The following is a 12,474-nucleotide window of genomic DNA, read 5'->3' as shown; positions in this document are numbered from 1 at the left end:
CTCCCCCCAGCGGCGGCCGCGGTACTGCATCCTAAGATCCGACAGTGTAAAACAATTACACCTGTCGGATCTTAGGGATATCTATGCGTAACTGATTCTATGAATCAGCCGCATTGATACTCTGAGAGATACAACGGCGTATCTCCTTTGTGAATCTGGCCCATAGCTTTTTTCTATTAGAACAGAAATTTAACAGCCTGCCAACCCTTTAACATAAAAAATTAGCAGATGTTTCTGAGCGGTTAGAAAGCAACTAAAACCTGTCTTTGTTGTAATTGTTAAAATAGTATTTAAGGCCTTGTTTTCACCAATACATTTTTATTCCCAAATGGAGTACGACATCTTAAGGCTGGGTTCACACTCATGCGAATTGGATGCGGCTTTCTCCACATCCAATTTGCACGATGTGAATTCTAATTGTTCGGTAGAGTTGAAATTTGTTAGAAAACAAATAAACAAAACAAATTTTAATAGATTTCAACAAAATTTGTTACTATTTTAACCAAAGTTTCATCTGAATTTATATGCGGACCGAAACAAATTACACCCCAATGCATGCATGCTCCATAACTAATTCTTGCACACTGCGCTTGATAATGTCTACTCTCTGCCCCCTCGCCCCAACTGCCAACATGAAAAACATACTTTGCATAAGAAATTGTCCACCTATCCCCAGTTGCTATAAAGCAAGGAAATGACTACATGCACAATGCACCCTGCATGGGTGGCAGATAATGGGTGTGCCAGAGCAGGCAAGGCAGTAGGGCTATTTTCGACATACCGTATATACTCGAGTATAAGCCAACCCAAATATAAGCCGAGGCACCTAATTTTACCACAAAAAAATGGGGAAACGTATTGACTCGAGTATAAGCCTAGGGTGTCCATCTGCATGCCTCACTTTGCCTCACTGTGTCCATGTGCATGCCTCACTGTGTCCATGCCTCACTGTGCCCATGCCTCACTGTGCCGATGCCTCACTGTGTCCATGCCTCACAGAGTCCATGCCTCACTGTGCCCATGCCTCACTGTGTCCATGCCTCGCTGTGTCCATGCCTCACTGTGCCCATTCCTCACTGTGCCCATGCCTCACTGTGCCCATAACTAGACTGACGTTTAACATGGGAGTCTATAGAAGGGATGCCCAGCTTTGAAAAATCGGTGCTCCCCGGCCGTAGGTCCCTCAGACAACAAACTTTGCACACTTGTAGAGGAAGAATGGGGCTACATGTGTGCCAAGTTTATGGTCCAGGGGACCTACAGCCGGCCGGTACCGGGTCCCCAAAGTCAGGTGCAAAAAGGTGATTTCGAGTATAAGCCGAGAGGGGCATTTTTAGCACAAAAAATGTGCTGAAAAACTCGGCTTATACTCACGTATATACGGTATATTAGCAGCAGGAGAGGAGGAGCGCAGTTCCTTGGATTTCAGTCCTGGGTGCTGGACAGCCCAGTCCCGGCACTGAATCCGGCAGTTGATGGGTGAGCCAGACCAGTGGCGTAGCGTGGTTTGTCAGCGCCTGGGGCAAGGCAAGTAATTTACGCCCTCCTGACCCATGGACTTACCTATTTTCAGCTATCTCCAGTCTGGTCACATGATCCAATATGTGAGACAGCGGTGGCTGTAGGGAAAAAGGAGAGTGTGCTTGATAATGACTGGATAAGTCTGGAGTGGTGACATCATGCATATGTACCTATGTCCCATCTGTTGTTGGCGCTCCCTCCTCTTTACACTCGCGACAGCGCCCCTCCTGGGGCGGCGGCCCCCCTTGCACCCCCCACGCTACGCCACTGAGCCAGACCTCTCACCCTCTGTTTCCGCAATGGCAGCTTCCATATTTCAAAGCTGACAGGTTCCATTGAAGGCACTGTCTTTGTTAATGTATAATATTCAGACAGCAGTGGATCATTTTTCTAGTTTATCCTTAGGCTTATGTACACTTATTTAGTCTATTAAAATTTAACATAGGCGGCTGCTTGCCTTCATTAACTGAAGTAGTTCTAAGAAATGTAATTGTCTAAGCTCCAATGAACTTTATGCTTTATTCTGAGAGCTAAAGTTTGCAAGTGTAAAATGGTGAAAGTTGATTTATCGGAGATGTGTTTAACCCATTGTACCTTAGTTTTAGTTTTTGGCATATAGTTCTATCCAGAACCCATAGGACTTCAGCTGTTAAAAGGGCCGCCATCAGGGGGGTACAGGCAGTACACCTGTAAGGGGCCCAGTGGTCCCCAGGGGCCCGGATGGCAACCCCCCCTTTTTTTTCTTATTAAAAAATGTTTTAAGGCAAGCTGTGTAAGGGGCCCCAGAATTCCTAATGCCGACCCTGGCTGTTAAGATACTGGATTCTCCAGAGTCCATGACACCAAGCCAGTAGCACTGAGGATCGTGCATGAATTGACATAAAGCGGTATTAAACCCAAAAGCAAACATTTATTATATTACAGCTTACCAATTCTTAGATGTGATGGGCCAGATTTTTGGCCGCTAGAGGGGCGTTTTTTTTAACCCCCGCTAGTGGCCGAAAAAGGGTTAACCCCTCCGCAAAACGCTGCTGCAGCGGCGCTTTGCGGGCGTTTCGGAGGCGCTGTCCCATTGATTTCAATGGGCAGGGGTGCTTTAGGAGCAGTATATTCACCGCTCCTAACAGCGTCTTAAAGTTGCGGCTGGCAGGACTTTTTTTACCATCCTGCCAGCGCAAGGCTCCAGTGTGAAAGCCCTCTGGCTTTCACACTGGAGATAAACGAAGAAGCTCTTTCAGCGCCTGCAAAGCGCCTCAGTGTGAAAGCAGCCTAAGTTAAGAGGAAATTCACTTTGCAAAGAGACAGTTACCTTGGGCATTGGAAATCATTTTTTCCCAGTCTTAGCAAACTGGATCATACGTTTTTTGTCTTCCTCTGGATCATCTGGAATTTTAGACCTGGTTCACACCTATGCTTTTTTTTGTGTGTTTTCAGTTTTGCAGAAACACATTCCATTTACCATTGTTTCCTATGGGTCATGTTCACATCTGTGCATTTTATGAAAATGGCCAGGGACCAGCAGGTTGTGTTTTTTTGTTTTATACATCAAAAATGTGTATGCAAAATGCACCTGGAATATGCACCAACTGCAACCTGCATAGGTGTGAACCTTAACCACTTCAATACCGGCCCATAGTCAAATGACATCCGCAGGTGGGATCTCCCATCCTGGACGTCTATGGTGCACGGGACATGGTGCGCGGGACTGACGGCCGCGATGACCGCCGGGCACCTGCGATTGCCCATGAACACAGCAGGACCGTGGATGTGTGTGTGTAAACACACAGATCCATGTCCTGTCACGTGAGAGGAGACCAATGGTGTGTTCCTTGTACAGAAGAACACCGATCAGTTTCCTCCCCTTGTCCCTGCCCCCTACAGTTAGAAGCACTCCCTAGGAAACATAATTAACTGCTAGTGTTAACCCCTTCCCTGCCAGTCACATTTACACAGTAATAAGTGCATTTTTATAGCACTGATCGCTGTATAAATGTGAATGGTCCCAAAAATGTGTCAAAAGTGTCCGATGTGTACGCCGCAATGTCACAGTCACGATAAAAATCGCAGATCGCCGCCATTACTAGTAAAATAATAAATAAAAATGCCATAAATCTATCCCCTATTTTGTAGACGCTATGGGCCAGATTCACAGAAAAAGTACGCCGGAGTATCTGCTGATACTCCGGCAAACTTTCAAATTTGCCGCGTCGTATCTTGATTTGGAATCCTCAAACCAAGATACAACGGCTTTTGGCTAGGATCCGACAGGCGTACGGCTTCGTACGCCTTCGGATCGTAGGTGTAATTTTCCGGCGGCCGCTGGGTGGAGTTTGCGTCGTTTTCCAGCGTCGGGTATGCAAATTAGCTGTTTACGGCGATCCACGAAGGTACGCACGCTTGTCGCATTCTCTTACGTCGGCTTTTCCCGTCGTAAAGTTAAGAGTGCTATTTAGATGGTGTAAAATTACACCATCCATGTTAAAGTATGGCCGTCGTTCCCGCGTCGAATTAAATTTTTTTTTTTTTTTGCGTAAGACGTCCGGGAATACGAAAGTACGTTACGTACGTCGCCGTTCAAAAAACACGTCGGGGCGCCATAATTTCACGCAAAGCACGGCGGGAAATTTCCTAACGGAGCATGCGCAGAACGTTCGGCGCGGGAGTGCGCCTAATTTAAATGGTACACGCCCCATTTGAATTAGGCGGGCTTGCGCCGGACGGCTTTACGCTACACCGCCGCAAGTTTACACGCAAGTGCTTTGTGAATCAAGCACTTACGATGAAAACTTGGGGCGGTGTAACGTAAACGGGATACGTTACGCCACCGGAAAAGTACCTGAATCTGGCCCTATAACTTTTGCGCAAACCAATCAATATACGCTTATTGGGATTTTTTTACCAAAAATATGTAGAAGAATACCTATCGTCCTTTTGGCCTTATTATAGTAAAAAATAGAGAAGAAAGCTCTATTTGTGGGGGGAAAAAACATCAACATTTCATATGGGTACAGTGTTGCATGACCGCGCAATTGTCATTCAAAATGCGACAGCGCTGAAAACTAAAAATTGGTCTGGGCAGGAAGGGGGTGAAAATGGCCTGTATTGAAGCGGTTAAAGTCCATCTCCAACAAAATTGTTTTCTTTTTTGGATAGCCTTTCAGAAAGTAATTAACTTCGACAGGCTTTTGTTGTCCTCACCATTGGGAAGATATCACCTCACTTCCTGTTCTGGAGACATCCATGACAGGAAGATAAGAAATGAAGGGAGCAGTTGTCACTGAGACAGGAAAACACGGACAATAATAATAACTTATGCAATTACTTTTACAATTTTAACCTATACAGTAAAAAAATAAAAACTCTTGTGATTTGTGACAACTTTGAGTCCTTATGATTGCCTATTATTTTTAAAGCTCAACTCCAAGCAAAAAAAAAGGTTTTCCCATACAGTGGGGCTGTGACTGCACTGCACAGGTTAAGTGGTTGTTGCTGTCTATAGGGGAATGGAGAACAGAGATATTCTTACCATCCTTCGATCCTCCCAGAACAAGACTGGTCCCTGTGGCTCCTGCCACCTCGCAGTCTAGCGGTCTTGTGCGTTGGACGGTTCCTGACGTCATCACGTCTGTAGATGTATTTTAAAGAGCGGTCTTGTGCATTGGACTGTTCCTGACGTCATCACGTCTATAGCATATTTTAAAGAGAGAGTATTGTTTCTGCGACAAATTGAGTAGTACAGCCACCCCTTGTGATTACTATGCCGCAAGTGACCCGAGAAAACAGCGATCACTTTAGTAGCGGCGACTATTACACCGATACTCTGCTTCCACATCGGACCCACAGGTATGTCATATACATACTTATATTGGTCCAAGCTAGATACATGTAGCTAGTCAATACAATCCATACCAGGATCTCAGCTTTAACCACTTCCCGCCCGGTCAATGGACAATTGACGTCCGGTAAGTGGTTGTGAAATCCTGACTGGACGTCTATTGATGTCCTGCAGGATTTCATGCCGGCGCACGCCGATCGGTGATGCGGGGTGTCAGTCTGACACCCTGCATCTCCGATCTCGGTAAAGAGCCTCTGGCGGAGGCTCTTTACCACGTGATCACCTGTGTCCAATGACGGCTGATCACGATGTAAACAGAAAGAGCCGTTGATGGCTCTTCCTCACTCGCGCCTGACAGACGCGAGTAGAGGAGAGCCGATCACCGGCTCTCCTGACAGGGGGGTTCGCGCTGATTGTTTATCAGCGCAGCCCCCCCTCGGATGTCCACACTGGACCACCAGGGAAGGGCAGTAAAAAAAAAGGGGCAGTAAAAAAAAAAAAAGAGAATAGATGCCAATCAGTGCCCACAAATGGGCACTGACTGGCAACATGGGCACAAGTGATGCCCATCAATTCTATCAGTGCCATCAGTGCCACCCCTCAGTGTCCATTAGTGCCACCCCTCAGTGTCCATCAGTGCCACCCCTCAGTGTCCATCAGTGCCACCTCTCAGTGCCCATCAGTGCCACCCATAAGTACCCATCAGTGCCGCCTATGAGTGCCCATCAGTGCCGCCTATGAGTGCCCATCAGTGCCGCATACCAGCGCCGCCTATCAGTGCCGCCTATCAGTGTCCATCAGTGCCGCCTCATCGGTGCCCATCAGTGCCGCCTCATCGGTGCCCATCAGTGCCACGTCATCGATGCCCATCAGTGCCACCTCATCGGTGCCCATCAGTGCCACCTCATCGGTGCCCGTCATCAAAGTAGAAAACTTACTTATTTACAAAAAAAATATAACAGAAAAAAATAAAAACTTTATTTTTTTCTAAATTTTCGGTCTTTTTTTAGTTGTTGCCCAAAAAAAAATCGCAGAGGTGATCAAATACCACCAAAGGAAAGCTCTATTTGTGGGAACAAACTGATAAAAAAATTGTTTGGGTACAGTGTAGCATGATCGCGCAATTGTCATTCAAAGTGCGACAGCGCTGAAAGCTAAAAATTGGCTTGGGTAGGAAGGTGCGTACAGTAAGTGCCCGGTATGGAAGTGGTTAAAGTCATGGCTGGTCTTCGTTCATCACTTGAGTTTATGTGTGAGTAGCTGGGCAATCAATAAAGCAGGCAGATCAGGAGAGAAATCTTTGATAGCTAACAACTGGAATCCCCAGGGTTAGTAAGAAACCATCATGATATTCAACCTGCCGACATGGAAAAAACGGAAAAGTCAGTCTTAGGACTTGGAACAGTATATGACATAAAGAAGCCTAGAACTGGGGAACATATAACAAACATTTCCACGAAGAGCCACCAGAGGGCGGTATATACACAGTTTACCTTCTCTGTGTTATCCTGCGCAGAGAGTTTGAAAATCCTCTATATCTACATTATGTATGTTGTATCTTTGTATTTATGTAATCTGTTTATAAGGATCTATGTATCAATGTTCTCACCCGAGATTATATTTTTCTGTGTGAAAACGTGTGAATTATGGGAGAACGTTGTATGAGTCTTGGGTGAAAAAAATGGTTCTACTTTCATGGCGCTGATCATGTGACCCGTCCACCAACATGTTAGCAGTAGCCTGCTGAGCAAAGGCCATCATTCACATGTGTCTGGGGTAACATCAGTTGTGAATACGGCCCAGGCCTGAGTGACGGGTATAACATGCTGAACCATTATGATGAGAAGAGGAGATGTCTTGGCTGTACAGCCGGGGATTTATGAGCAGAAGACGTGCCATTTGCTCAGAACATGGACAGTGAAGGAGTCTGACCTCCTGAGAGAGATGGCTCCTAAAGAAGAGAGGTCAGCAAGGAGCACGCAGAATAAAAAAAACATGTTCTCAGCACACATTCCAGGGAGGAACAAAGGGAAACATGGCACTGTTCTACTGTACGGTGATGAGAGTCTTCTTTGGTGAATCCTGGTGTAGATCCCACTATGGCCCCAATGCATGAATAAATGAAACCCAAAACTGTACTATATTGCAGCTTACCAGTCATTAGATGTGAAGGCTGCATTCATTTTCCTTTTTAAGATTTTTCCCACCAAATCTTCACCTAGCGATCTGGTCAGTAACATGCAGGCCCGGACTGGCCATAGGGCATACCGGGCATATGCCCGGTGGGCCGCGGCGGGCCGCGTGTCACGTCTCCCCCCCAGTGTAACATGCAGGGGGTCCAGAACTGTTAGGGGTGTGTCTGTGTAACAAATTGTGGGGGGCTGTGTAATGTAAAGGAGTCCAGAGGTGTGGTGCTATGTAATGTAAAGGGGTCCAGAGGTGCAGGGTGCTGTGTAATGTAAAAGGGTCCAGAGGTGCAAGGTGCTGTGTAATGTAAAGGGGTCCAGAAGTGAAAGGAGCTGTGTAATGTAAAGGGGTCCAGAGGTGCAGGGTGCTGTGTAATGTAAAGGGGTCCAGAGGTGCAGGGTGCTGTGTAATGTAAAGGGGACCAGAGGTGCAGGGTGCTGTGTAATGTAAAAGGGTCCAGAGGTGCAGGGTGCTGTGTAATGTAAAGGGGTCCAGAGGTGCAGGGTGCTGTGTAATGTAAAGTGGTCCAGAGGTGCAGTGTGCTGTGTAATGTAAAGAGGTCCAGAGGTGCAGGGTGCTGTGTAATGTAAAGTGGTCCAGAGGTGCAGTGTGCTGTGTAATGTAAAGAGGTCCAGAGGTGCAAGGTGCTGTGTAATGTAAAAGGGTCCAGAAGTGAAAGGAGCTGTTTAATGTAAAGGGGTCCAGAGGTGCAGGGTGCTGTGTAATGTAAAGGGGACAAGAGGTGCAGGGTGCTGTGTAATGTAAAAGGGTCCAGAGGTGCAGGGTGCTGTGTAATGTAAAGGGGTCCAGATGTGCATGGTGCTGTGTAATGTAAAAGGGTCCAAAGGTGCAGGGTACTGTTTAATGTAAAGGGGTCCAGAGGTGCAGGGTGCTGTGTAATGTAAAAGGGTCCAGAGGTTCAGGGTGCTCTGTAATGTAAAGGGGTCCAGAGGTGCAGGGTGCTGTGTAATGTAAAGGGGCCCAGAGGTGCAGGGTGCTGTGTAATGTAAAGGAGTCCAGAGGTGCATGGTGCTGTGTAATGTAAAGTGGTCCAGAGGTGCAGGGTGCTGAGTAATGCAAAGGGGTCCAGAGGTGTAGGGTGCTGTGTAATGTAAAGGGGTCCAGAGGTGCAGGGTGCTGTGTAATGTAAAGGGGTCCAGAGGTACAGGGTTCTGTGTAATGTAAACTGGCCCAGAGGTGCAGGGTGCTGTGTAAAATAAAAGGGTCCAGAGGTGCAGGGTGCTATGTAATGTAAAGGGGTCCGGGGTGCTGTATAATGTAAAGGGGTCCAGTGGTGCAGGGTGCTGTGTAATGTAAAGGGGTCCAGAGGTGCAGGGTGCTGTGTAATGTAAAGGGGTCCAGAGGTGCAGGGTGCTGTGTAATGTAAAGGGGTCCAGAGGTGCAAGGTGCTGTGTAATGTAAAGGGGTATTAGAGAGCCCCCCTCTGGATGAAGGGGGGCACAGGGGGCACCTTTGGAAAGCAGCATTGATCAGCACTGATCGCTATAAAAATGCCAATGGTGCCAAAAATGTGTCAAAAGTGTCCGAAGTGTCTGCCATAATGTCGCAGTACCGAAAAAAAATCGCTGATCGCCACCATTACTAGGAAAAAAAAAATATTAATAAAAATGCCAAAAAACTACCGCCTATTTTGTAAATGCTAAAACTTTTGCGCAAACCAATCAATAAACGCTTATTGCTATTTTTTTTACGTAAAATATGTAGAAGAATACATATCGGCCTAAACTGAGGAAAAAAATATATTTTTTTTTATATATTTTTGGGGATATTTATTATAGAAAACATTTTAAAATATTTTTTTTTTTCAAAATTGTCGCTCTATTTTTGTTTATAGCGCAAAAACTAAAAACCGCAGAGGTGATCAAATACCACCAAAAGAAAGCTCTATTTGTGGGGAAAAAAAGGCCGCCAATTTTGTTTGGGAGCCACGTCGCACGACCGCGCAATTGTCAGTTAAAGCGACGCAGTGCCGAATCACAAAAAGGGGCCCGGTCATTGACCAGCAATATGGTCCGGGGCTGAAGTGGTTAAATAAACAATAATCCTGTTAAATTGCACATTTGTCCCAGTGATCTCTGATTGCACCATTGCTGGCAGGCCTCCACCTATATCCTAACGCTCCCAGACAGATTACGTATGCGAGTATATGAGAACATATTCTGCTTGTGAGCATTAGAGTACGAGCAAAGGGGCTGCCAGCAATGGTGTAATCAGAGATCACTTGAACAATCCAACTATGTCACTATCTAAGCCTTATTTAATTGCATTGTTGTAAATAAAAACACGGCTCAGACAGACATGGGCAATGGAATGCTCTCTTTCTAAAATATCCTTCATGATTGTAAATAGCACAGAGGATGGCCAAAAATAACTTTCCCAATTAAATGCTTTTCATTCTTCCCTCAGTCACAGCTGACAACATTGAAAATACCTACCGTACTTGTTCTGTAGCTTTTGCAGAATTGCCATACTAAGAACAGATATTTATTAACCACTTAAGGACCGGACCAATATGCTGCTACATGACCCGAGGGTTTTTTACAATTCGGCACTGCGTCGCTTTAACAGACAATTGCGCGGTCGTGCGACGTGGCTCCCAAACAAAATTGGCGTCCTTTTTTTCCCCACAAATAGAGCTTTCTTTTGGTGGTATTTGATCACCTCTGCGGTTTTTATTTTTTGCGCTATAAACAAAAATAGAGCGTCAATTTTGAAAAAAATTCAATATTTTTTACTTTTTGCTATAATAAATATCCCCCAAAAACATATATACATTATTTTTTTCCTCAGTTTAGGCCGATACGTATTCTTCTACCTATTTTTGGTAAAAAAAAATCGCAATAAGCGTTTATCGATTGGTTTGCGCAAAATTTATAGCGTTTACAAAATAGGGGATAGTTTTATTGCATTTTTTATTTTTTATTTTTTTTTTACTACTAATGGCGGCGATCAGTGATTTTTTTCGTGACTGCGACATTATGGCGGACACTTCGGACAATTTTGACACATTTTTGGGACCATTGTCATTTTCACAGCAAAAAATGCATTTAAATTGCATTGTTTATTGTGAAAATGACAGTTGCCGTTTGGGAGTTAACCACAGGGGGCGCTGTAGGAGTTAGGGTTCGCCTAGTGTGTGTTTACAACTGTAGGGGGGTGTGGCTGTAGGTCTGACGTCATCGATCGAGTCTCCCTATAAAAGGGATCACACGATCGATGCAGCCGCCACAGTGAAGCACGGGGAAGCCGTGTTTACATACGGCTCTCCCCGTTCTTCAGCTCCGGGGCGGCTAGAAATGAATAGCCGCGCCGTCGTCCCGGATCGCTCCCCGCGGGAATCCGACCGCTGCATGTAGCGGGGGGGGGTTCCCGATCGGACCCCCGACCCACGTCTAGGCAGGGACGTACAGGTACGCCAATGTGCCTGTACGTGCCATTCTGCTGACGTAGATATACATGCGGCGGTCGGGAAGTGGTTAAAGGGTCAGTCCACTGAAACATTTCCATGTTCAGTTTTTAGTAAATGAACACAACAATGAGCTCAACTAATCAAGTTCTGCCTATAACTAAAATCAATTTTTTAGGTAGACTGACACTTAAATTGGATGTAAACCTCCAATTTTTTTTTTAATTAAGACTCATATCTGTTACAGCAGAGGATGTCATTTCATCTGTGCCCAGTCTTGCCAGGAAGAGTTAATCCAGCTCTGAGCAATCCTCTTATCTTTCTTCAGTAAGATAAAAACAGACACACAGAGAAATAGGTGTCAGTTCTTCCCCCTTGCTGTGAGTGACAGGTGATTTCCTTATCTCATGCACTGGTGTGGGAGAGACATTCTGGGTACTTCACATCCCCCCTCCTTTCTTCTCCAGCTCTCCAAGGATTGGCTGCTCCCAGGGCTGAACTGGGACAGAAATTTGGCCCTGGACTTCATCCAGACTGGCCCACTTTGACAGGTATCTCATGGCGGCCGGACAACTCCCGCACCCCCCCGGCCACCCAATCCCCCTCTCCCCCTTCACTAGCAACTAGCTGTTCTATTTATTATAGTAGAATGGCGGGTACTGGTACTCTTATAGGCAGTACCAGTTGGGAAGCTAGACATTATTTCACCCGGGGCAAAGAATCAGTTTGGTGCCCCCCCCCCCCCCTTATGGGACAAGATTAGGCAGAAGTGAGAAACTCCCAGGCCATAGCTGTTGAGTCATCTGTCTGTCCCCTTCCCCCATGCTCCTCTGTCGTCCCCCCTGCTCCTCCCCCTGCTTCTTTGTTCCCCCCAGGTGAGTGCTGTGGGGAGGGAGAGGAGGTGAGCGCTGCCGGGAGGGAGAGACAGGGGAGCGGAGGGGGGAGGCGGTCCGCTGTCACTGAAGCCGGCCCACTAAGCCATCGGCCCACCGGGAAACTCCCTGTAGTCCCAATGGCCAGTCCATCCCTGGCTGCTCCACACCTTAGCATGATTGGGCATGCTGAAGTCATGTGATAACTTTTCTGGGTTTTGACTGGATGTTAGTGATCATGGGGCAGAATTTCAGTGTAAGAAATATCGATGCCTGGCCAATGGGGAGTATAGAGGTGGGTGGGGAGTCTACTGACATCATAACTTCACCGACCGAGCCCTGGACAACAGTCCTGCCCACAGAATCCAGAGTATTGCAGGGCTTCAAACCGCTAAAGGGGAGATATTTAACAGGTGAGGATACATGCAGGAGGCATCTATATCCTTATAGATCAGCACTATGGCAGTAGTTTATAAATGATGAGAGTGGGTTTACATCCACTTTAATCTAAATCAGATTATGGATTAGAGGTTCAAAAAGTCTAATATTGACAATGCAGGGGTAATATTAGTTAACTTCTTCCACCTTATTTTCTCAGTATATATATATATATATATATATATATATATATA

The sequence above is a fragment of the Rana temporaria genome, chromosome 7 (assembly GCF_905171775.1).
Source record: "Rana temporaria chromosome 7, aRanTem1.1, whole genome shotgun sequence".
In the NCBI taxonomy this organism is placed as follows: domain Eukaryota; kingdom Metazoa; phylum Chordata; class Amphibia; order Anura; family Ranidae; genus Rana; species Rana temporaria.
This window is presented reverse-complemented; position numbering follows the sequence as displayed.